At 45.6% G+C, this 5,793-nt stretch overlaps 1 non-coding gene across 1 annotated transcript; it reads left to right on the top strand.

Moving 5' to 3' along the window:
- The first annotated feature begins 5,500 nt into the window (after nucleotides 1–5,500).
- Nucleotides 5,501–5,582, top strand: trnal-aag (transfer RNA leucine (anticodon AAG)). Its single transcript has one exon. It is a non-coding gene; the product is annotated as a tRNA-Leu (tRNA).
- Nucleotides 5,583–5,793: the final 211 nt, after the last annotated feature.

The raw sequence follows: 5,793 nt of genomic DNA, 5'->3' as shown, positions 1-5,793 counted from the left end.
GTAACAAAGTTGTAAACACAAGAGATTCTGTAGCTGCTGGATTGGTCAGGCAGCATCAATGGAGAGGAGTAAAGAGTTGACATTTTAGGCCAGGACTGGAAATGAATGGGGGAAGAAACCAGATAAAAAGGTGGAGGAGGGGGAGGGGAAGAAATACAAGCTGAAAGGTGATTGGCGAAGCCAGGTGAGGGTGAAGGTGGGCGGGTGGGGAAGAGGAGCTGAGAGGTGATTGGTGGAGAAGGTCCGAAGAAGAAGGAACCCGATAGGGCAGGAGAGTGGACCATGGGGGTAAGGGAAGGAGGAGGGGCACCAGAGGGAAGTGATAGACAGGTGAGGAGAAGAGATGAGGTACGAGGGGAGCCAGAATAGGGAATGGAAACAGAGAGAAGGGGGGAGGGGGGGAGAAATTACCGAAGGTGGAGAAATCGATGTTCATGCCAACAGGTTGGAGGCTCCCCAGATGGAATATGAGGTGTTGCTCCACCAACCTGAGTGTGGGCTCATTGTGACAGCGCCAACACGCTGGAATGGGAATGAGGACTGGAAATGGTTGACCACTGGGAAATCCTCCTTCTTGCAGATGAGCAAAGTTGTGCCTCAATGCAGTCCCCGATCTTCTCTGGGTCTCACCAACGTCGAGGAGGCCGCATCGGAAGCACCGGATACAGTAGGTGACCCTGACAGGCTCGCGGGTGAAGTGTTGCCTCACCTGGGAGGACTGTTGGGGGCCCTGAATGGTAGTGAGGGAGGAGGTGTAGGGGCAGGGGTGGCACTTGTTCTAAGTGCCAGGAGGGAGTTCAGTGGGGAGGGACGAATGGACAAGGGAGTCACGCAGAGAGCGATACCTGCAGAAAGCAGAGAATGGGAGGGGGAAGGTAAGGATGCGTTTGGTGGTAGGAGCCTGTTGAAGATGATGGAAGCTGTGGAGAATAACGTGCTGGATGTGGCAGCTCCTGGGATATTAGGCAAGGACATGAGGAACTCTATCAGTGTTAATAGAAATGGAGGAGATATGGGTTAGCACAGCATCAACGGAGGAAGAAGGGAAACCCTATTCTTTGAAGAAGGAGGACACAAATGTTCTGGAAAGGAAAGCCTCACCTTGGGAACAGATGTGGGGAGACAGAGGTATGAAGCAAAGGGGAAGGCATCTTTTCAAGTAACAAGTGACAATGCTGTTATTCTTGAAACCGTTCACCTCACATCTGCAGCCTTTGTCCAAGCTCCTTGTCCTTGAATGGGCCACTATTTCCCACCCATCTCACTGAGGGGTCAGTGGTGGAAAGGACCTCAACATCACCGAGGATCCACCCTGGGCCCGAGTCATTGACGCAATCATGCTGAAAGAGTGCCAGTTAGCAGTACGAGGAGATTCGGAGTGTCACCAAAGACTCTTACACGTGTGGTATGTGTTACTTTGGATTTCCAGCACCTACAGGTTTCTCATGTTTACGAAACCTTTCCCCAGTGACATCAAGTCAGGGTAGAATCAGGTGGATGAAAGGGTTAGACTGCAGGCCGATACTCACAGCGAGGTACTATGAGAACAAGTTCAAGTTCAGCCCCAAGTTTAAAGTCTATGTACCCAGGGTATAAATGCCATGAAAATGAGCAGCATTGCAAACATAAGTCAACGTTAACATAAATTATACATAACATACAAAAACACAAAATAAACTAAACAACACAAATAAGGCCATAAGATATAGGAGCAGAATTAGGCCATTTGGCCCATCAAGTCTGTTCCAACATTTCTTCATGGCTGATCCATTTTCCGCTCAGTCTCAATGTACTGCCTCTCCCCGTATCCCTCCATGCCCTGGCTAATCAAGAATCTATCAATCTCTGCCTTAAATATACCCAATGTCTTGGCCCTCACAGCTGCCATTGGCAACGAATTTCACAGATTCACCACTCTCTGGCAAAAGAAATTCCTCCTCATCTCTGTTCTAAAAGGATGCACCTCTATTCTGAGGCTGTGTCCTCTGGTCCTAGACTCCCCCACCATAGGAAACATCCTCTCCACATCCACTCTTTCACGGTCTTTTAACATTCAATAGGTTTCAACGAGGTCATTCTTCTGAATTCCAGTGAGTAGAGGCTGAGAGCCATCAAACTCTCAGATGGGAAGTCTTTCAATCCTGGAATCATTTTTGTGAATCTCCTTTGAATCCTCTGCAAAGTCAGCACATCCTTTCTTGGATAAGGGCTCAAAACTGCTCACCATACTCCATGTGAGGCCTCACTAGCGCCATATAAAGCCTCAATCTTGCTTTTGTATTCTAATCCTTTTGAAATGAATGTCAGTGGAGTGAATCACTATCAGAATCGGGTCTCATTCTTGCGCTGTACTGCTGCCACAGAATAACACAATTCATGGACATACGTTGCAAATTTTGTTGTGTTGCGGTAGCGGTACAGTGGAAGACATAAAAAATGTATAACTTACAAATAATAATGAATAAATAGATTGACTGAAAGAAGGATAGATTTCATGGGTTCGTGGACCATTGAAAAATCTGATGGTGGAGGGGAAGAAACTGTTTCTAAATTGTTGAGGGTGGGTCTTCAGGCTCCTGTACCTCTTCCTTACTGGTAGCAATGACAAGAGGGAGAGAAAAGTAGAAGTATAGTCCGAAGCAGTATCTTCCTCAATGACCATCAACGCAGGCACACCTCAAGACTGAGGTGTTGCTCTACTGCTCTCTATACACATATGGTGTTGTGGCTAAGCACAGCTCTAATGCCAGATTCTCCAGATTCTCCAATAAGCAAATTCTCCAATGCCAGGTACAAAATCATGTGCGATGGATGGATCATAAGTGTTAATGAATCAGCTTACCAGAGGTGAGGTCGAGTGGTCGAGCGGGGCCGCAACAACCACCTGTCACTCAACATCAGCAGAACTGAAGAGCTGATAGTTAACTTCAGGAAGAGGAAGGAGGGGAGACATCTGCCAGTCTACATTGGGGAGATGGTGGTGGAGAGAGCTTTAAATTTCAATGTGTTAACATATCAACTGTCCTGTCCTGGGCCTAGCTCTAGATGCAATCACAAGAAAGCATGCAAGTATCTTTCTTAGGGAGTTCAGCTTGTCACCAAATTCTCAAACAAGCTTCTACAAAGATGCTGTAAAAATCATCCTGGCTGGTTACGTCATGAATTGTTAGAATATTTCAAATGTGAGAAGCTGCACAGAGTAATGGGCTCTGCCCTATACATCACAGGCACATCTCTCCCCACCATTTCAATATCTACATGAAGGAGGCAACATTTATCATCAAAGCTCCCCACCGTTCAGGCCATGCCATCTTTTCCCAGCTCCGTTGAGCCGGAGATTCAGAATCAGGTTTAATATCACTGGCATATGTTGTGAAATTTGTTAACTTTGCGGCAGCAGCTCAATGCAATACATGATAAGTATAGAAAAAACCTGAAGAGTGTGTGTGTGTATTAAATAGTTAAAATAAAACTGAAATTTTAAAGAAGTCGTGAGGTAGTGTTCATGGGTTCAATATCCATTTAGAAATCGCTCGGTAGAGGGGAAGAATCTGTTCCTGAATCGCTGAGTGTGTGCCTTCAGGTTTCTGTACCTCCTTCCTGATGGTAACAGTGTGAAGAGGGCATGCCCTGGGTGGTGGGCGTCCTTAATGATGGATGCTGCCTTTCTGAGGCACAGCTCCTTGAAGATGTCCTGGATACTACAGAGGCTAGTGCCCATGATGTAGCTGGCTAAATTTACCACTCTCTGCAGCTTCCTTCGATCCTGTGCAGTAGTTCCCCCCTCTCCCCCACATACCAAATGGTGATGCAGCCTGTCAGGTGGTACAGAAGCCAGAAACCCCACACCAACAGGTTCAGAAACAACTACATCCCTTCAACCATTTGCTTTCTGAACCAACTGGAAAAATCCATTTAGAAATCGGATTTAGACAACTTAAACTGTGGTTTAGATTACTTTCCACTAAAACAGACCTATTTTGTTCTAATTTTGTGCTTTCCGGTAAGAATTGTGTATAATTTATATCTAATTTGTGTCTTTTTTGTGAATTCTCTTTCTGATCCTCTGTGCCTGCAGCAGCGACACACCACAGAGATTGAAACAACACACATAAGTAATATGACACATGCAAGTTATATAAGACCACGAAAAACAAGAAATGAGTGGGAAGGAACACAATCAGAGATGCCGAGCATGAAATTGGACCCGGCGGCCTGTTTCTGTGTCATTCGGTTTAAAGAAGCGCATTCATTTGGGAGGTATCAGGGCTCCTCCCATGCGCTTTTTAAAAAAAAATCACGGTGGTGCAAAAGGTGGCCCATGTTGAGGTAGAGGTTTATGGCAGAGACGGAGCCAGGTGGCAAAAGGTTACTGGGGGTAGACAGAAATGCATTGAAACTACAATTAAATTATCCACAATCTTACTGAATTGTGAAGAACCTTCCCAGCTTATTCACTTCAATGCCCCCTGGGTATTTTTAAGTTTGATTTTTGTTTGATTGTTTGAGAATTTTTACTTGAGAGCGTTGGAGAATGAAAATTTTAGACTCCTAAGGTTTTAATGTTATTTCAATGTGTTTCATGATTCAGTAACGCTCACGGAGTTTCAATGCATTGACAGTCCCCATTGAAGTCAAAGATAACGGCTGAAGTGGTGGTCAAAATTGTTTTATTTTGCACACCAAACATATTCTCTCATGCTGATAAGATGCCTCCCAGGACCACTCCAATGTGGGTTTGAAGTTATTTTGGGAACTTGGATAAGGGGCCTTCAGGGTCACTCGAGGGCAAAAGCTGCTCTGAAGTAGGTCAGTCTGGGATCTTTATAGTTAATCTGCACGACCCTAGGAGCTAGCTTAACTGTTTCCTCTACACAGAATCAGAAGCATCCTCTTTCTTGTTGGACATTATTTGTATTTTCTTAATTTCCATTCCCATTTCATGACCCAGTCGATTTCCTCTGAACGACACCTCACATTGTGTGTGAAAGGATAGACCATTTGTGACCCAGCTGTAATGTATTTTACTGGCCCGTTACACGTTCCAGTCCTCTGCATCTGTCTTTTGAGGATCCTAGTTTTCAACTCAGATCCAAGTTTATTATCACTGACATATCTCACAAAGTTTGTTGTTTCGTGTCTGCCATACAGAGCAAGGCATGTTACAGTGTGGGTTAAAATAAATAGAGGAACAGTGAGGTAGTGCTCGTGGGTCCAATGCAGCTCTTGCCTTTAAATCGCTTGGGTGCAGACCATCAGCCCTGGAGATTTGTCTGATGCATGGTATCGCACCAACTTAAACATGAGTAACTTGTTCACACTGGTGAAGCACTTCACTAATAATAATTTGTTCATTCACTATATGCTGTGTCATATGACATGGGCGATCTTGGTCTTTCCGTGACCATGATTGTTCTTGGCACATTTTTCTGCAGAAATGGTTTGCCATTGCCTTCTTCTGGGCAGACAAGACAGGTAACCCCAGCCATTATCAATACAAGGTAGCGTGGCCGAGCGGTCTAAGGCGCTGGATTAAGGCTCCAGTCTCCTCGGGGGCATGGGTTCGAATCCCACCGCTGCCAGTAACTTTGTGCTCGCTTTGGCAGCACATATACTAAACATATAAACTCACACATGGTGACTTGGATAACGGACTCAGTATGTGCGGTTGGGAGACTGTAGGTCTGACATGGTGGTCAGCAGCACAGGAGCGCCGCAGGGGACCGTGCTCTCTCCGGTCCTGTTCACCCTGTACACATCAGACTTCCAATATAACTCGGAGTCCTGCCATGT

The sequence above is a fragment of the Hypanus sabinus genome, chromosome 29, assembly GCF_030144855.1.
Source record: "Hypanus sabinus isolate sHypSab1 chromosome 29, sHypSab1.hap1, whole genome shotgun sequence".
NCBI lineage: Eukaryota > Metazoa > Chordata > Chondrichthyes > Myliobatiformes > Dasyatidae > Hypanus > Hypanus sabinus.
The sequence above is the reverse complement of the archived record's forward strand: the minus strand, read 5'-3'. Positions and strand labels throughout refer to the sequence as shown.